This window comes from Anser cygnoides, chromosome Z (assembly GCF_040182565.1).
Source record: "Anser cygnoides isolate HZ-2024a breed goose chromosome Z, Taihu_goose_T2T_genome, whole genome shotgun sequence".
Taxonomy (NCBI): Eukaryota; Metazoa; Chordata; class Aves; order Anseriformes; family Anatidae; genus Anser; species Anser cygnoides.
The window spans coordinates 23,241,792-23,262,707 of NC_089912.1; the positions used below are offsets into that span (position 1 = coordinate 23,241,792).

At 39.1% G+C, this 20,916-nt stretch overlaps 1 protein-coding gene and 1 long non-coding RNA gene across 4 annotated transcripts in view; both read right to left on the minus strand.

Annotated features, from left to right (window-relative positions):
• KCNN2 (potassium calcium-activated channel subfamily N member 2) overlaps window positions 1-10,453 on the minus strand; it is a 144,028-nt gene extending 133,575 nt beyond the window's left edge. For all 3 annotated transcript variants that reach the window (XR_010827463.1, XM_066987798.1, XM_066987797.1), the window contains exons 1-4: window positions 10,233-10,453; window positions 9,313-9,519; window positions 7,414-7,564; window positions 2,603-2,829 (exon numbers count right to left, since the gene is read on the minus strand). The gene's annotated coding sequence lies outside the window, so the exon portion shown is untranslated. The remainder of the gene's footprint in view (window positions 1-2,602; window positions 2,830-7,413; window positions 7,565-9,312; window positions 9,520-10,232) is intronic.
• Window positions 10,454-13,167: 2,714 nt separating this feature from the next.
• LOC106046540 (uncharacterized) overlaps window positions 13,168-20,916 on the minus strand; it is a 134,243-nt gene continuing 126,494 nt past the window's right edge. Inside the window, exon 9 of the long non-coding RNA XR_010827464.1 lies at window positions 13,168-13,774. This is a non-coding gene — a long non-coding RNA (uncharacterized lncRNA). The remainder of the gene's footprint in view (window positions 13,775-20,916) is intronic.

The following is a 20,916-nucleotide window of genomic DNA, read 5'->3' on the forward strand; positions in this document are numbered from 1 at the left end:
CAAAAACAAAACACAGGAACTTCTGTGCATATAGGAGAGAGATCTGACTGGAAAACAGCTTATTGAAGTGGAGAGAACTGGCTATAGAAACATTTGCATGACTAACAGCCTGGATACCATTCCTTTTGATATCTGTTCTTTGTCCTGCACTGTGCAAAAAGGGACACCTGGGTACAAAAATAATACAGAGCTAGTTATATTTATACCCACAAGAGATTATGTCTATTTGAATTCTAAACCAGCTCCAACGAATCATCATTTCTAGGTATAGTTTTGCTGTGCTCTCTGCTTCAGTATTTAAAGATTACTCTTGTAATCTTTGTACCTTATAAAACATCATGAGTTTTTAATAACTTCAGCTTTACAAAAGACCAGATAATTTAAATACATTAGACTTTTATACTTGGTGTCACTTTCATTGGAGAGGTCAACTAGAACATCATATTGAGAGAATATCAATTTCATTTTGTAAGGGACAGGTTTTATCATTCTATGCCACTCTTTTCATGTTAAGTGTTCTCACTGATTTTAGTAGAGATGCTTAATCCATCAAAATCCGCAGAAGGCAAGCAGTGTGTGTTATGCGGTATCTGGCCTTACACACTTTTTTAAAGCTAAAGGAATATGTTGGCTTGAGATCAAGAGTCCAGTCTGCCATTTATCCCACATTCAGCAAATTGAGCTGAAATGCAACCTTCCACTTATCAGCTATACCTAAAAACTTGGCGGGATGGACAAGGAAAAGAAAATACCCTCCCCACCAACACCCTCTCTCTCTCTCCCTCCCCCACCCCCACCTCCCCCCCACCCCCACCTTTCTTTAAACTACTTTGGACAAAGTCCTTACTGCCAAATCCTGTCAGTGTTGAGCAAGGTAGTCATTATACTGAGATTGTTCTTGCATTTCAGATTAAGACACCAATGAACATCCTGGTGGAATCAACTCTTAACAGACCAGTCCTTAAAGACCCTATATTTCAGTAATTCACACAGGCTTTTTCACTTTTAATGATCATAGGTTTTATTTCCTACATTAACTCATAGATTCATTTTTTCCTTGACTCCACTCAGTTTTCTGTATATTTTTAGAACAACAAATTGTGTTTCATCTCTGTGCATACAGCCTTTCCAAAATGAGAATCAATCACTGAAGATCATTCTCATCTAACTTTTCATGTAGGTTTACTTTTTTCTTAATTGCATCCAATTACTCTCCTTTGAAAGTGTTTTGGACATTCAGAACATGCTCAATTTCATGTCTCAGCACACATCCTTAGTACCAAGTAGGAAAATGGTCTGCTGCTTTTAAAGCATTAATAGCTTGACATAATTTTGAGGGGAGATGGACATCACAGGTGGTTGTGGATGCTGAAAGTGCAAGTACCAAGGAATGAATAATATCTTATGATGCAGCTTGAACATTTATATGTTACAATGAAAATATAGTTTAGAGTAGGTATTAGAAATAAATAATTCTCCAGGTACAAATATTGAAAAAGAACAGCTTGCTATTTTTCAGTCCAGAACATCTAGTTCTGACAGGGATGAAAAGAATATGAGAAAAAAATGTTAGGGTTAGGATACTCTGTGTAAACTAACTTATGTAAAATCATTAGTTACCTAGGATATATCTAGCATGCTAGGCATGGACAAAAGCATGTAAGAACAAAGCAATGTGGTGAACAAGTTGATGAATTCCAAATAATTTTAGAGAGAATGAAATGCATGCACTAACTTTCTTGAAATCACAGTGCATACTTGTTTACATGGCTTACTATTTCTTTTAGGTGCTTCCAACTTCACAATTCTTTCTAGACAAAAGAGCTTAATTTCTAAATATTTCTTAAGTAGCATTCTGCTTATTCTTTTAATATGATGAGTGTTGCATAGAAGACAAAGCAAAATAATTGAAACTAAAGTGGTAGCCTCACAGGACTAATTACTGTACTAAAGAGAATTTGATAAAGAGTGACAGAGATGGGCAGAGAAAGGAACAGATGGCTTGAAGCACTGGTTGGTTTTCTACCCAAAATCCACACATTCAGGGAGACTTCTTGAGAAGGCCTAAACTACCCATCTATATGAAGTCAATGACGTCCACAAGTAGAAAGCAGCTCCTGTTACAAAATGCAAGCGCTTTCTTTCAGATCGCATTAGTTTCTTCCTGTTCATCGCCCCTATAGACTGAGGGAGCAGCCACCATTCTCTGCATGACACCTCTTGCACCTTAGGCTATGCTGTCGAAACATGTTGTTTCAACTGCTGTCCTTGTGACTCACAGTGTTGTTTTTTCTTTAAAAAGGAGCACATCCTACAGCTGGACACAGCCCTCCATCTGGAACTGCAGTAGCCCCAGACAGAACAGCATTGATATTTTCCCTCCTTTCTCAGAGAATAACCACAGAAGAGCGTTTGCCTCCTTAACACTGGCATCGTGTTATTGACTTGAATGCTTGTTTGCCTTACAAACATTCTCTGAAATCACTGAAATCAAGGCTTTTCACTTTGATACCAAACCGTGACAACCACTCAAGGAATAGCTGGTTTCTAATCCATTATAACTGCAAAATATTTCATTATATGACTGTAAAGAATGTCTTACGGAGCACTCTCAGACTGTGTACATATTTCATTCTTCTTTTCATTCTATAGGCCTCTCCCAAAATGTTCATAAGAACTGTTGATGATTTGGGCTTCATCTACCAAAGTGGCCACTCAGGACAGGCAGAGTAGGATTTTTGGACACCAGCACCAGCTTAGCTTGAGTCATTGCTGCAACTTGCCCATTTCCTTGTGAAGTTGACCAGTCGTTGGTTCTGCAGTGTCTTCCTACAACACATAACTTAGATTAAGGATTAGTTTTCTCCCAAGGTTAAATCTCCTTGAGGCACACACTTGATATCCCCATCATTTTGCATGTCCCACCAGATGTACCCCAGTCCTTGGGCAAAGACAGTCCTACGAGTGGGTTTGCCTTTTCCCAAGGCAGGAACAACCCACACCACCTTCACAGAATTATCTAGGTTGGAAGAGACCTCCAAGATCACCGAGTCCAACCTCTGGCCTAACACTAACAAGTCCTCCACTAAACCATATCACTAAGCTTTAAATCTAAACATCTTTTAAAGACCTCCAGGGATGGCGACTCAACCACCTCCCTGGGCAGCCCATTCCAATGCCTAACAACCCTTTCAGTAAAGAAGTTCTTCCTAATATCCAACCTAAACCTCCCCTGGCACAATTTTAGCCCATTCCCCCTCGTCCTGTCACCAGGCACATGGGAGAATAGACCAACCCCCACCTTGCTACAGCCTCCTTTAAGGTAGCTGTAGAGTGTGACAAGGTCACCCCTGAGCTTCCTCTTCTCCAGGCTGAACAGTCCCAGCTCCCTCAGCTGCTCCTCATAAGACTTGTTCTCCAGACACTTCACCAGCTTCGTTGCCCTTCGCTGGACTCACTCGAGCACCTCCCATCCACTTCCCTACGTGCACTACGGGGACTTTGGCTCCTTCCACAGTGTGTAGGGGTTTTGTTTCAGTAGGACCAGGATGGTTGTCAAGCCATCTAGCCAAGTGGTTTCTGTTAAGTTCACATCCCAGTATTTCCATGTCCCAGCATCCAATGCTCATAACATAGTCTTTAACAGTCCATTGTACCTCTCAACCTTTCCGTATGCTTGTAGGCGGTAGGGGATGTGATACACCCATTCAATGCCATGCCTCTTGCCCTAGGAGATTATTTCAGGCTACTTGAGACAAGGTTATTTCAGAAGTGATTTCCATTGTCTGACTCAATTTTCTTAATTCAAAAAAGTTCCTCTTTCAAGTCACTCGATATAGTGGGCTCACAAGCTGACTATATAGCCTGGAACACTGGTACTTCACACTTGATAGGTAATATAGGTAACTAATTTAATAATCAACCACTTATGCATCTCACATAACATAAGCCATTATGCAGTAAAAAAGCTTACTAAATCCTTAAAAACAAACAAACAAAAAAACTCATCCTGACCTGTATACAAAAATATGCACATGCAAGATAGCTAAACAGAAGATACCAAGCTGATAAATTACGGTTTTCCTCTGGATACGGAATACTTAATACCAGACAGAGCAGTTGGTCCTGTATCAAACCCATTCATCAAACAAAAAATCCATTGCACTCTAATTTTCTTTCCTGTATTCATTGTGCCTTTCGTCCCAATGAATTATTTTATCCTAACTTAAAAGTCTCCAGGAGTGAGTTCAGTAATGATTAATACCATGTACACCTACATGAAGTATACAGCTTAAATTATAGTGCAGACTTTTGTCTAGTGCATATATGAAGCAGCACTGAAGCCCAGGTTAGTCCACTCACCTTTAGTTATAACCCAATCCCTACCAGGCATAAATGAATGAATAAATCAGCACTCCCCCCAAAACCTAAATCAATATTCTCCTCTTAGGCAGTAAATCAGCTTCTATATGGGTTGTTGGCAATTCCCTACAGAATATGAGACTGGGATACACGGTACCACAATTATTTTCTCAGCAAAGAAAACAGAACTATATTGATGTATGGACTGAGGAGAATACTACTTCCATTTCCAATGCAGTCAATCATCTACTCCTATCATTAAACTAACTTAATGTGTACTATTTCTGCAGCCTTTTCAGCTTCTTCCCTTGATAAACATAATCAATAGGCTATAATGAAGTGACACCTTTGCACTGACGGTTTAGTTGAAATATGAGGCGTTTCCATCATGGTGATTTTTTTTTTTTTAAGTAAATAAAAATAAAAAGTTAAACTTCCACATTTTTAAAAGTTATATTATTGCAATTTGGCAAGGTTTATGATTACCATCTTTTAATTTCAGCCTTATTCAATCAGAACACATTTGCTGCTGAATATTCAAGGCAATAACTGATCAGTATGACAGGTCAACTGCAAAGAAAAATTTGTTACAGCTTTGCAACACCTCTGAAATTGTCACCTCTTTAACAAGAGAAAAAGGAAAATTTTCTCATTTCAGTTTACTTAGCCATTTCACGAAAAAAGTTCTGCTAGCTCTTATGGTATAAAACATTGCCTAAGAACAACCAGTTTAATTAACTATTATTGAGTTCCAATACAAAGCATATTTTAATCATTTTCCTTCTTCCTTCACATATCTGGAACACATTAGATGGATTTATTTAGCTAATATTTACTTACAATATAGGTCTTCACATTTGTAATTAACTTAGAATTTCCATCTCCATATAGTTACACAGAAACAAGAAGTCAAACAGTTCCTCTGTAGACGTTTAGTAACAAAAAGATATTCATGAAATAAACAAAGGAAAGATAACTGTTTGGTAAGCATAGGCTGACAAGTAAAACGCAAGCTACTAAATAATAATAAAACATCTGATTTAGAGGTAAAACAAATGAAAATGAAATAAGCTTAAACCCAAATGCAAAGCAGCAAAATAGAAAAGGAAGCACTAAAGAAAATTCAGAGCAGTGGAGAAATATGCCTCTCCTGAAGACTGAGATGAAGAAAAAAAACCAACAACAACAACAAAAAAAAACCATAGCAACAGAGAATGGCATAAAAACAGATTAGCTGGCCAAAAGTTAGGTTAACAGTTGTTAATATTAGCAAAACTTAGGACTCTTTTAAGACAGCAAGACAAGTGAAAATATACCCCAGTGCCAAATTCCCAGAGGTACAAATTTCCAGTCTGCTGACAAAGTGTTTCACATGCAGCTTTTCAGAAGGCTACACACAGACCAAACTGGAAAATATCAGCAAAGATTTGAGAAGAAGGTGAAGAGGCAGGTTTGGAGTTATGCTGCTGCTAGCCCTGTTTCCAGTAGGCTGCTCATGCTCTGGGCTGTTGTGTTCCTTGACCAGAGCTGCAGCTGGTGATGCAGAGGAGCAGGACCCAGCATGCAGTGGCCTCATAGCATGCCTGGGAGGCCAGTGGGGTGGGGTCCTGCAGATGAGCCAATGGGGGCTTGCAGTTGAGTGACACAGGTGAGGCAAGGCACCCCTTCCCTGGGACTCATGGGCATGACATGGATTTTTTCCCTTGAAACTTGCTGAGCACAAAGTAGAAAGCACCAACCCCACAAAGGCACTGATGGGAGAGAGAGGAGATTTGTCTGGAGACCTTTCTGTCTCATCCAGCAAACCTGAATTTATTTTATTTTAAAAGCCATGTAATTTTCATTTGTGTTTTAACCAAATTAGTGATAGAAATTAAAAGCCTTCCTGTGTCTGGCACACCTTGCTTAAAGGAAATGATACAGGATGGGTTCAAGGTTTGTCACACTCGTGATATGAGAAACAACTGACTTGTCCTGCTCCTTGCCAGATTTTCTGTCTGGCACCAAATTTCCTCCCAGTGGACCCTGTCTCCCTGGGAAGTCACCCCATCCTCCCAGTGCCCCAGTGCCTCCCAGTAAGCCACCAAACCAGCAGTCTGCACAACCTGCATTCCCAGAGCCCCAACTACTACCTTTGAACATACACTAAAACTTCCTACTGCATAGCCCAAATCGCCATGCTCCAGCTGGCACACAGTCTCATTAAGGTCTTATTCAAAACACTTTCTCCTCCCCAGCCCCTAAACAGCATCTCTTTTTTAAGGAAGAGCCCACTACTCCAGTAACTGGCAACAGCTGTGTAGACAGCATCACTAAGCCCAGCTCTGCATGGGGTAAGAGTTTTTTAAGACTAAAGTTTTGGAAATAAATATATTGATGTTTGGATAGATGAGGTAGGGAATATGTAGATCAAACCTGATAAGATGAGAATGCTACCGTCAAGTCCAAAAAGAGGAACAAATGCCCAAAATAAAGGTGGCAAAACGTATCTTGTTTCACGAACAAAGTGTTCCTGGAAGTCCCAAGCAGAGAGCACAGGCTATTCTTGACCACTCTACAAATTTTAGCAAAATACTGGCATTGCTCATAGAAAAGAAACAAGTCCTAAGAGGCCTAGTTAATTAGGATTTTAAGTACTTGGCAGGAGGGTTACACAGAGTAGCCTGCTTTTAATCCAAGGAACTACATTAATTGGGAAAAATAAACCAACTTTAATTATCTGGAGAAAGGATACAAACACGTAGTTCCTCACTAGCTAGAAACACATGTAGACTAAAAGCCAGTTTTTCTTTAGTAATAGATATTTTGATAAGCATCTGCCAACCCCTGGCTGCCAAGCCCTGTCCCAGTGAAAAGGAGAAGGATCTGGATTGCGAATCAATCCTGTCCCCACAATGATTCCTGTTGCAGAAGTCAATCCTGCACTGCAGAAGAGCTGTTGGCAAACATTTCTGTTACCCACCAGAGACTTGAATTTTGCAATATTAGAAAATTATTAAAGAGCTCATGTGAAGAGCAAGAGACAGGTTATATTCAACAAGAAAACCTCACCAATTGCCATGGTCCTTGCAGCATTAACCCAAACAGCAGAGAGTATATTGTCTTCACAACATGCAGAGACAAGTTCCTGGGAAAGGTTCAGCAGTACCTTCAACAGGCCTGGGAGCAGCAGCACTGCTGAGGAGCACCCGTCCCTTCTCAGCTGCAATGAAAGGTTGAGCTATGAGAGGCCAGGTAACAAAAGGTGTTTCTGACACTGGATAAGTCCCTGCTGTTTCACCTGCAGCCCCTGGAATGTTTTTGCTCTTTGCTAACCTCAGTGTTCATCAGAAAATGCTCCTGTGATACATCTACTGCAGGCACAGACAAGCAGAGGGAGTCCTGAGTACTTGGCAGTGTATGGAGCCACAAGGTGCTAGAGAAAATGCAGGAGAGCTGAAGAGCATGCAACAGAATGATGGAGACACATTCAGCAGTGGCCAACTTGCAGCTGGGCTGTTCTGGAGATGACAGATGGCACTGGTAGCTTTCAAGGGACAGTTGCTGGGATGGCATAATGGAACAGTAGGACACAGCCAGGAGCAGGCTAAAATTCTCCATTAGAAGTATTACTTAGTTATAGGGATGATTTTGAGAAGATACCAATGAATGTAATAAATTCATGCCAGAAGATACTCCAATGCAGAAATAATTTTATTTCAGACAAAAATAATACAGGGGAAAAAAATATATACATATACTGCTGTTTCCCAAATTAACCTGTCAGGGAAAACAGTGAAGGTTTATTGATCAAGGAATGAAAACATCTCTGCTCAGCAATGGTCAGAAATAAAAGGAAGCAAACAAAATTTTCAATTAAACAAAGAAAGACATAATACTGAAAATTATATCCTGTCTAGTCCAATATACAGCAATTTAATGTGACTGTCCAAATCTAGCAGCACTTCTCTCAAACAGAGACATAGAGAGGAGAGTACAGTTATGCCACAGATTGCTGTAGGCACAAGTTGGCTTCCTCCAGTTGGAGACACAGACACATGAGAATAGATTGAAGTAAGTTGGAACTGTTCAATTAGAGAAGGAACAAGAATGGGTGTAAGAACAGTGAATGACTGGAAGAAGACAAAGCCAAGTACACTTAATGAATCTGGAAAACAACAATTACAAAACAGATTAAAAGGAACTTTTTCCTATAACTTGGTTGACTTGTTGGTCTACAGGCCGCAAGACAGCAAAATCAACGTGGTGAGACTCAAAAAGTCATTACAATATGGCTCATGAGACCACCCATAGGAGTCACTTGTAAACAAAATGGAGCAGATTTGAACCCCTGTTTTTCAAGACAACTGGTTATTCCAGTAAGTATTCCACTGAATAACTTCTGAAATTTTTTCCTGAAAGAGTTACAGTACCTTCTATCAGAACAATGCAAGACTGGATAGATTATTCATCTAATCCAGAAAGACAATTACCTATTTTATGTATTATGTTGTAAGCATAATCCTATTTATGTCCTGCTGTTCAAGGCAGGTAACTCTGGTGTTTTACTGGAACTCAGGACCCCCAGCAGTTTTTTCTATTGCTTCCTTTTTTTCTTTTTTTTTTTGTAGGTCTGGTATGTTGAGTTTTATTGAAAAAAGTCAATAGCTGATAAAAACACTGCTATAAAAGCAGTAACCACAAACACATAGGGATGTAGCAAAGCCAAAGGTGCTGCATGGTCACAAATAAAAAAAAAAATTTATATATATGGACTATAAATGGTGAAAGCAGAAGAGTGGAAAAGCTAATTTCTGATCCCAGAAAACTTGAAACATTTCCCATTCTTCATCAGCAAGATGTCAACTTTCTAGGAAGAAAAAAGGAAAGAAAACCAAAACAGGGAAAGCAATGAACAAAGAGAATAAATAAGATCAGGAGAGGTAATTGCTGGTTAATTACAACACTTACCAGTGGTGTTGCTTTATGTCCATTCAACTCACTGCTCTGTCATCCACCAAGTGCTTAAAGGAGGAATACTTTCACAGCTAGACTTCTCTAGACTTCTTCTGGGTCAGGTAGCTCTTGATACTGCCTATTCATCGTGTCTCTGAATGTATATATTCCGCTTGCATGGCAGCTCAAGATGGAAAGTCTTCAGTATCCCTGACATGTGCCCTGATCCAGGTTAGAGAGAAAGCTGGTTTCAGATACTCTTCCAAATTCAAAAATACATAGAAAATCAGAAAATTCCATGGGCTTTACAGCTGATACAAAACCTACACATAAGTCCTCACAGCCCATGACTAATATCAAATATGGCTCTCATTTACCCACTCTGTTGGATACTGTAGCCTAATACTGTATCCAGTGTTTTGTGAAAAGGAGATATAATCCCAATCTTCCTTTCACACTACTTTCTGCTGTGTCTTATCATAGGATTGGCCAGGACAGAGTGACCCCCTGAGGTCCCACACATTCCTGAGCTTGAGGGCCACTACTGTACCCCTATCTACAGTCACTTGTTCATCTGTTCTCAGAGGTTTCCCAGAACAGAAGTTCTCTGGCCAACCTCACCAATATATTTAGCACTCCCTCACTTTGTCACAAGGAAGTTTTCCATACCACTTTACCTGAACCAGGAGGGCCACAAACTTCATCCCATTACAACCTGCCCCATAACAGAGCAGAGGTAAGCTTAATTGCTTTTGCAGCAGTCTGTACATGCAGAAAGACTGTCCTCTCAGCTCCTGCAGTTCCTTAAGCTGTTCCTCATAGCTCCTGTTCACTAGAGAGGAGGTCATTGCCACGGATCTCTCCTGGCCTGGAGCTGGTCTGTGCCCTCACCAATCTGTTAATGCTTACCTTTAAGTACCACACCTAAAACTCACCACAAGAGTGCCAGGGAAAACTTGCCAATACTGTAAGGTACCAGGTGCCTCGGTGCAGTTTGTACATCACCTTCTGAGGGGTATGGGGCTGGAGGGTGCTTCAGGATCTGAGTCCCAGCAATGACATTTTCGTAGAGATAACCACTCTGCTCTGGAGCTACGGAGGCGGCAAAAGCAAAGACAGTAAAATTGTAGTCAGATCCTTGCCTCTGAACTTTACTGGAAGGAAATTAAAAGGACAAGAAAGAAGCAGTGACTGATAACTTATTCTGAACGCAACTATCAGGGCACAATAAGAGTGTGTCAAACAGGAGAGAGTAAGAGTCCAAAAGGTCCTGACACCTACCCAGACTCCCATCTGAATCCCACAAGCTCAGCAATGATGAGGGAACAGACCAGCAGGACTCAGCTCTGTGCAGTCCCAGCCATTCTCCCTGCTGAGGTACTGCTACCAGAAGACACCACACCAAGAACGCTCCAACCTGGCAGGAATTTTTCACATTCATTCAAGAAGCATATTCTGGGACATTTGCACTGTTCGCTCCCCAGAAGCTAACTCAAAAAAAGAAGGGTGGATGGATGAGAACACAAGTCCCCAGATATCATACAGAGAGACAATGCAATGCCAGTGGAAAAGGGCGTGAAACCAAAATCACAGTGGCCACAAGGCTGTCAGAAAGCCAGAGCATCAGGGCCAGGCCTCATTATTATCAATGCTCAGGCATTTGCCTGCCTGCCTGCTTTCCACCTTCATCTCTTCAGGTCACCACGTGTCTCACAACTTTACTTCCTTTCTCTTTCCAAGTTGCAGAAAGGAAACTTCTAGCAGCTGAAGAATAGCTTCTAATTTACTTTGGTGGAGAAAAAACATTGTGGGTACATTACTTTTCAGGAAAAAAAAAATTAGGAGATCATGGAGGAATTTGTCCTGAAAAAGTAAGTACCCAGTACAGGATGTGACATCAGACTGAAATCCCCACTGTATTCCCCAGCTGTTGATCCAACACCTATACTCAAGACAGACATCAGTGTGAGACATGCCTCTGAGAATATCGGCCAGTGCTTGTCACTTGATGGAAGCCTTTGGTCATACCTTGAGGTCCAGAAGGGAATCTGAAGATAACACCTTTTGCCTACACCACATCTTTATGCTTTTTCTCAGTAGAGCATGAAACCCAAACGATGAATTTTTATTATGGGTCTAAGGTGATACATTAAAACACCTTTTCAGTCATTTAAAAGTTTCCATATGGCTGTTACTACATGCCATGGAAGTGATCATCAATAAAGGTACTCAAACACCACAAGAGCAACAACCAAGAACAATAGATATTTCACCTAGGAGCAGCCTTACTTCCTCTACCACCACTTTCCAACCCACTTTGCTGATTGACAGAATTACAACCCAGTTTTCACTGAATTACCTGTACCTCCTAATAGCATATTTTGTGCTTTGAACGAGACATCTACTCCAGTCCAGCAAAGATTCTAAATATGTCTTCAGCCTAAACCATTAAGCCAACCTGTTTACTCAAATATTTTGGTGTATCGAGCTCTAATTTTTCTACACCATTCAGAAAATGAAGCATATTCCCACTAGGACCCCACCACAAATTTGTGATAGTCAGATATTTCTTTCAACCAACCAAATAACAATGAGGAAAATCGTGTTTCCTTATAATCCATGTCATGGTTTTATAGTTTATGTTGTAGCGTAAGATGAAGTAGGTGCAGCTCTGTTCTGACTCCTTTATAATTTCTTCATTTCTCAGAATAGTTTAATTTGTTCCTTTAGGTTTGGGAGGATTTTTTTTTTCTTCTTCTTCTTCTAAAAACACATAATAAGAGACCTTTGCTCCAGAATTCTGCCCATAACTTATGGCCTCTTCTGGCAGGCTGGTAAGGTATGAATTTGCACTCAGGAAAAGAAAGGAAGAGTTAAGTGTAGAATCTGTCGAGTCATACAGATTCTATCCTCCTCCCTACCCGTTTGTAACTCTGCACCAGCCTACCAGATTTTGGCACGCTCTTGTTTATACTGCAGAATATCTCTGATCCAAGAGTAATAATTAAAAAAAGAAAAAAAGTTTTGCATTTGACAAATAAAATTAATCCTTCAGTGATCCATTCTGCATGATCCTATATTAGCTGAGTCAGAACAGGAAAACAAGAAAGTAAAGGCAAGATTAACAGTCAAAACAACAACAACAACAAAACAAACAGGTAAGGCCACTATAACCCATTTGTAAAATATGCAATTGTTTGGCTAGATTCTCTACAGCAAATACAGTTCTTGTACCCCTAAGCACAAGAACTATTTCTGTGGAGGATGGACACAAAAGAACATATATCCATGCCCAGGCTACTGCACCACGGAGTACTATTACAGAGCTTGTAAAGACATAGAGAGTCTAAATCACTGGTTACAGTTGTATTCCTAAGCTTAATGTGATCTCAGCAGAAAGGAAACAGCAGAAGACAGAATAATAATAAAAACATTTTCAATATCTCAAGATCACTCTATAAAATAATCAGTGTAAACTGAAACCCCCTTTCTTTAAGATCAGTAACAACACGTGCTTTAGCTAACAACATTCAAAGTTAGCCACATGATTATAAACATAACCAAGTTAATGAAACCATACTTCAGTGTTCATGACCAAATATGCACTTCTTATGTTGGGAGTTTAAATGTGTAAATATCTGGCCTTCTTGTTAAGGGGGCCATCATTACTCATTTCCCACTTGCAACCATACATAGCATAGATAGCAGACCTTCTAAATATTTCTCATCAACACCACTCATTTCAGAACAGGTCACAGCACCTGTGAGTTTTGTCACTCAACCTCTACATGCTGCTACTTTGATTCTTACTGGACTGGGTAAACCGATCAATACAACATTAATCCAGACATAAATTTGTATATTCACATGGGAAGGGAATATACATTAGAGAAAATTGCCAAGTACAAAACTGTTCTAAACCAAAGAAATATAAGTTGATCCCTTATCAACTTAAAGCATGCATAATAATTACAAAATTCAAAATGCATAAAGGACCTAAAAATGAATTTTAAATTACTTCTGATAACACAAGCTCTCATTAAAGATTATAAATAGTTTTATTAGTATTGTGTAATTTTTGAAGGTCAGAAAGCAATCTGGTTTTGGATCATGTGGGAGCTGCCAAAAAGTTACTTTGTCTCTAAGTTAATGACATAGGCAATTAAACGCTTGTTGGCATGCCTATCATTATAGTCCCAATCTAAAATTGACATCAATTTTATTCACAGATAACTATAATAGTTATCATCATAGATAAAGTTATCCAGAGAACACGAACAAAACTAGACTTAACTCCCATCATTCCACTGGCAGTCATCTCACTGCAGGTATCTGTAGATGCGGATCACATCTGCAGGGCAAGCCTCAGCTCATCCCAAGTAAGTGTCACACAGTTCTGCTGAAGAAGATGAGCCAGGCACGATGGTCATGGAGGGACTGCAGAATTAAGCGAAGCAGAGCCAGATGCAAGGAGATGCTGTGGAAGGGGAAGAAGGATTAGTCACTGTGTAGATGTGAACCCTCCCTTCCTCATGGCTCTCTATGTGGGCTGCAGACCACTCCACTGCCTGGGTTATGGCAGCCTCAGCAGCTGCACATTTTTTTTTCATCATAGAGCCATTGCCCAACCTGGTCTTTTGCCTGGGTCTCTCAATTTGTTCCTTAGATCTAAAGTAGGCACAAATTAGGCATCAAGACCCAGAGTCACTGAAAATCAAGGGAAGACTCAAAGTTTAGCAGACTTTGTTTTTACATAGCCTATGTTATTTTGTTCATGGGATTCTTACCCCACATTAGCATGCCAGAGTTCACAGGAGGTTACACAGAAGACAACATTGCACTGAGTGAAACTTTATCCATGCGATCCACTGACAAATTCAGATGCAGAAATATCTTATTCCCATCAGGTGTGCAAAGGAGTATGCATGTATGTGCATGTAATTTGAACTGGAAAAATGAAAATGTGGGCATGAAAAGACCATAGAAGGATTTAGGGCCCTTAATATCTGTGCAAAGCTGACTTGGAGAACACTCTGGCATCCATACTTTTGATCAAGAAAAGAATATTTCTGGTAAGGTTAGCCATCATGCCAATAAGTATGAACAAGAAGCCCTTCCTCCCACACCAACAGATTTTCCCTACCGAAGTGCCACAGTGGAGTATTAACAGGGGGCGAGACTGCCATTCTCAGCTTTCTGGAAACCTGATGCTGCATGGAGCGTGTAATGCTCCTCTATGACATCTCACCAAACCTTCAACAGAAACGCCAAAACACAAAGAATTATCAGGACCTTAGGAAAAAAAATATATATATTTGCCCTTTTTCTTAATATCTGTAGGCATCAATTTTGATCAGTAAACTCAAAATTATCATGGATAGAGCTCTACTCCTTATATTTTAAGAGCATTTGAATAAACAAGACAAATCTAGTCCCACTCTTTCCTTTGTCAGTGTTTATGCAGTTTTCCTGTCTGTAAACAGGTGTTGTCATCAACTGTTATATCAAAGACCCTTTTGAGTTTAATATTTGAAAGCTATTCCCTTTTTTGCTTTGTTAGTATCTTCTCTTGTACATATTAATTACTGCAGACCTCTGCCAATGTGTGCTAATATCCAACCAATATCCTCTTTCAAAGGGAAATGTCAAAGACTAAATTCAAATGAAAGATGACATTTCAGTCTGCATATTCCATGAATAATGGTTCTTCTCCACCTTCTAGAAACTTCAGTGGAGGAAAAACGTAATATTTAAAGAAAAAAAAAAACTCCCCCAAGAAAGTTCACTATATTTTTTATACAACAGCTAGGTATCCAAATCATCCTTCAAGAAGAAAAAAAATAAAAAATAAAAAAGCTACATGGCAAAAAATACAAGAAATGGAATCAAAATCTTTCAAGATACACTCACTTTACATTCCAGGTGCTAGCAAAGAATTGTCAGAATAGTCAGAAAAATAATAAAATGTAATTCACTCTTCTGTCATTTTGCTCTTCCTGACTGCATGCTTGGGCAGAATGCATTAATAAGCACTTCTGCTTCTCCTAGATGATGTTCGCTGCTTTAGTCTAATTTGTTCTTGTTGGCAGTTTTCTACCCATGTGTCATTTAGCAGCAAGGTCAGGCTGCTCTGCAAGGGAAGATGAACCAGGACGAAGCACCACAAGGATAGCAGAAGCAGTGACCCACTGACAAGGGCACAGGTCTGCCATGCCCAAATTAAAAGAGGAACATGAGGCCAGGACAGTGACGAGGGGTGGCCAAAGGACCTGTGGCTTCCACTCCAGCCCCTGCAACAAAGCAGACCCAAGGTCAAGTCAGGAAGCCAAGTCAGTAAGTCAGAGTGAGGGCAGTCTGAGATTAGGCACAGCCTTCCTGTAGCGTAGCTCAGGCAGAGACCAAGGGTGAGACCTCAGCTCAGAAGCCAGCCCTGAGAGAAAGGAAGGTCAAATCCCTGGCGAGGGCTTCCCAAGGGCTTCTTGGACAGCTGGCTGCACTGCTGCCCTGCTGGATCTGGCCCCCTTCCCAGGCAGCCAAACCTCCAGGAGCAGGGAGAGGCTGCTGATGCACTCTGCTCTGATTACAGTCAAGGGGAGGAAGAAGCATGAACTGCTTTTGGAGGGTGTATAGTCAAAAGCTGTGAGATTCACAGGTTTGATTTCACTACACGAAGAATTTGCAATTTCATTGAAAACATTTTGGTGACCTGCAAGTTGAAGAACACTGAAAAGCTCTCAGGAGAGTTTTGGATTCAGTGGTTGGCACTTTCTTGTCGTCTTCTCAATGACCATGTTACACCCATACGGAATTCCTTAAAGTTTCTCTGAATTCACAAAATAAACAGTGAAAGTGATGGATAAGCTATTTCTGCAATAACTTAAATAATCTTAAGAGAAATATCCTTGAGATTCACTCAAGTGAGATATGCCTTCTTTTCACCTACTTTTCTCCTCTGGAAAATCCTCGTGTTATTAATACTGCATTTGAGGAGAAAACATGGGAAAGACCACAGCTGGCTCAAAGAGTGAAGATTTATGAAGAAAAAAATAAAATAAAATAAAATAGGGGATAGAGAAGACAAAGACGGGAATATTATGAGGAAAATGGCCTGAAACACAAATATTCTTTGCTGTGATGATCTAGAAGCAGCTATGAGTGTCAGTAGCCTTAATGGACTTGTCTGTATAGGAAAAATGAATGGCACATCTGTTCTGGAGTAACATTCTTCTGTAAGCATTACATCCATATATGAGCCCTACTAAGATTGAAATAATCCTTATGCAGGAATTAATACCATTGTTTGGAACTACCCTGAATAGCAAGGTCATTTAATGTACTACATCAGTCAGTTCCCTGGTGTTAACAAGTCCCTGGATAATTTGACCAAGCATAACTTACACATCACTTCTCAGCTTAACTTTAAATTCCAGTCAGTATTACTACTCAGTGTATTTTCTTAGCATTTGTAACCTTGGCTTGGTATCTCAATAATACACAATATTAGCAGTGATATTGAAGTCTGCTAGCTCTCAATGGGACTCAAGCCACTGGCCATTTCCCATCAAGCTGAAAAGCAATGACCATCTAAACTTGAAATACAGAAGTTCAAATGTTCCGACTTACAATCTTTTCGCATTCTGGAAATACAAACTAAAGTATAATTCTCAGTCATTTGCCCAGAACCTTCACAAAATATCATATTACTTATATAAAATTGAATAGAGGGCATAAGACTCTGAATCACGTTGCAAAATTTAATGAAGAATCACATCATTATTATAATGATAGCTCAAGAAGCCTCTAAAATATATATTTATATTTATCAAATATCTCATATGTCTTATTTAAGACTCTGATGTTTATATGAAATGGACTATTCATGACCAGCATCCATCCTTTTCTAAGCAATTTTCTTGTCACTCTTTAAGGAGTTTGATAATAACCAATAGACCTTATTCCCTTGTCTGTGTTTGTCTCAACAAGTCTTTTAGTCCCTACATTAATTTTAACTGATGGGTATTTGATATAAAAGCATTTTGTATATTAGAATTTGTATTTGTTTTCTTCTGCCATTGGCTTGCCTTTTTCAGATGATTTCAATAAATTCTGTTTCTGCTAATTGATTTCATTTGGGGGAATGCCTATTTTTAGAAGATGCAAAATATGAAAGATAGAGTTGAACTTCAGGGAACAGCAACACCATGTTGCAATCAAAACAGCAGTGAAGTTCTGGTGCTGTCAATATGACTGAAGGCAACTTTTAAAGGCCACTTGGCTTTGGTTTTCCATCCAGCATTGTATTACCTATATTATCAGTACAAGGAATCATATTTATTCTTCCACCTTTTGACATGTTTACAAGCCAAGCATCCAATGTTGCAAACACTTGCACACACATACAAACGCATTGAAGTGACATTTTATATTAATAGAATTACTTTTAAAAATTCCTTATATGCATGAAATGAAAGAGCAGGTTATAAGAGGTCTTTAGGTCACAAACCAGGATAGTGGTGGTGATTTCACTCTTTGCCCCTTCTGTGGCTGAACAGGACTATCCTAGCATGGTACCCAGTGGGGAGGGAAATGCAGAGCTCTTCTCCGGCCGCCTGACCCCATAGGGTCAGTCCATGGCACCTGCCATACTATTTCTTAATGTAGGGTTTCATGCTAACTGGCATTCATTTTCTACCTCTCTTCTCTCATGATGGTTTCATCCTCTGCTCCTTCATGCTCCATCTCTGTACATTTGCCTCAAGGAGTTTTGTAGCTGCAGCATATCAATAACCTTACCGAAGTTGCTGCATGACTGATTCACATCTATCGCTGCAAATCAAGGACAAAGAACTGAACCAGCTGATAAAAGTAATTGCAAATTTCTATTCTCACTTTACAAGCAAGCCAACCAAATGGGTCATCGTCCAAAAAAAAGTATTCAAATTAACTAGTGATTTCTAAAATAGAAATAAATAGGAATGTACTGATCTGCTTGGAACAAAAATAGCACAGAAAAAATCAATAGCTCATCACTGTATCACAGCCTGAGCAGCTGAACATTTGAGCTATTACTTCCATTGCTAAAATAAAATGTACATCTAATTCACAACAAAAGCAATGGGTTGAATCTTACATTCCTGACATGAACAATATTTTGCCTGCAGAAAGGGTCCTGAACACCTTGAACCCAAGCTACAGCATCTAGATTTTTCTCGTGCTATTCAAATCTAAGTAATAATAAATTCAATGTGTATTGAAGAACTCTGATCAGGAAATCCTGACACAATTAACAAGACATCAAACAGTATTTAAAAGAGGTTGTTCATGCTTTCTGTTTGTATTTGCCTTGTTCCAGACTATCAAAAAATCTTCTCTTTCTCCTCCTCTTTTTTCACTTGGAAGACCTTTGAATTTTAACCCTTAAAAAGAAATAGCAAAGGTTGTAAATGTAAATGAATGTACCAAGTGGTACTGTTTCTAAGTATCTTAGTGCCAACCAGGCCAGCTAAAAGTTAGTTACCATATTTACCTTTCCACACCAAAGAAAAAAAAAATCCCTTTTTAATGCTTGTCACCGTTAAAAGCCCCGAACTGTCTCAGACTGTAAATTCAAGCAGTCATTCATTCACTGCTGCTATCCAGTCTTTACTAGGTAGGAGCACAAAAACGATGCTGAAACAGCATCCATTTTTAGAAAATGTAAGGAAGGAGGTTTTGTAGCCTGTCAGGAACTGTATACTATTGCAGATATTTGTATACACATTGCTGTGCATGAACTCCTGGGAATGCTTTCTGAAGAATTTTAACATTAGTGAAAAATATGGGCTGCTGCTAGTGGGAGTGGTATAGTAATTTTTAAAACCAAATCACAAATATCTGACTTTCCATCCTGACCTGTCCTGTCCTGTCCTATCCTGTCCTGTCCTGTCCTGTCCTATCCTATCCTATCCTATCCTATCCTATCCTATCCTATCCTATCCTATCCTATCCTATCCTATCCTATCCTATCCTATCCTATCCTATCCTATAGGATATTTTATAGAGAGAGAGAGGATATCCCATAGGATATAGGATATATAGGATGTCCTATAGGATATATCACATAATTTCCAAATGGGCATCTGTGTAGCTAAGCAATACTGTGTATCCTCTCCTTGACTCTTTTCAATATACTGAATGAAAGACATCAAGATACATATTCACGTGCATCTTTTCTGTAACTTCTTTCTGTTACTACATTATTTCTAATGCCCTGTTTTAAAAAGCTGTAAAAAATACCAAGAATTTAAAGAATAGAATTTCAATATTTCTGGAAAGCTTCTGGAAAATTTAGAAGATTTAGGATTTGATGTGCACTTTACTAGATATCCATCTCTGCCTGAGGAATGAAATAAATTTAAAGTACAATATTATGAGAACATTCTTATTTTGCACAACTGGTGCACTTATTTCCTTGCAAATAAACAGTACTTATAACATCAGTTTTCTCATCCAGTGTTTGCACTGCTGCACTTCTTTTTTTTTTTTTTAGTTTTAGCTATTATTGAAATACCTCAAAAAAGTTAAATTAGTCAAATCTCAGATCTCTCCCTTAAACTAATAAAACTCAAATTCTGAATCATTTTGATTTTTGTTGCAAGACTGCAGATTAGGCAGGTGTAATAAAAATGAACTTCAGTGCATTTCTATGAGTTTTTAAACTGTAGGACACCTATGTCAAATTTCACATTAGCTTCAAATTTGTAAATGGAGTTTATATTCTGTGGACTACTGCAAGGCTGACTGCAAGCCAGTTTCAGCCTGTACATAAAACTATTTGTGTGTGCAGCTTTCAGTTGTGCATATTCTGAGCATCGTGTCCATTTGGGAAAGACTGTTCTACACTAAATGGAATTTAGACATGAAAATTTGCTATATTAGAGATACGCACACAAATGCACTCAAATTGTTAGCAAATGGACCAAACACAGAAGATTTAACTAATTGCAGTGAAGACATCAGCAAATTAGTAAATCTGTTTCCTCTTCTACTTCCTGCCCAAGTAACTATGTTAACAAAGTTGTAGAAGGTCTTGGTGAGCAAAAAAGAAACCAAACTAACTGCTGCATGTACTGTGCTTTATGAAATTAAGAGCATTTCCTCTCTTGTAAAATAGGCCTAGTTTATAGCAGTAGTTCTGCTCTGTTTCAGCCCCCTGCTCCCCTGCTATGGCAATTATGGATGTGTTATAACACTTTTGTTCTCTTACTTTGCTGACATTAAAATATATTCCAAAATGAGGCAATTTTTTAACTTTCAAAATTTAATTAAGCATGATTTTTTGTATTGTGTGATATCTTATGACATAACAAGAATAAAGAGCATTATTTATAAACCACCCATTTACATTGGTTTTATAAATGTGCAGAAAAAGAGAATAACAGGGTTGCTTCATCGCTTAGCACTTTCTAATGTGCTTAGTGAGCCATTTGCTCCTAATGCATCACTTATTAGCACTGCATCAACTGATAGTAGTTTGATTTCACTTTATCAGCTCTATTTCTTGCTGTAAGTCTGCAATTTTGGTAGGTGTGCTTTTCTCTTTTATATATTGCCAAAAATCTATGTATTTACCACAGAAAG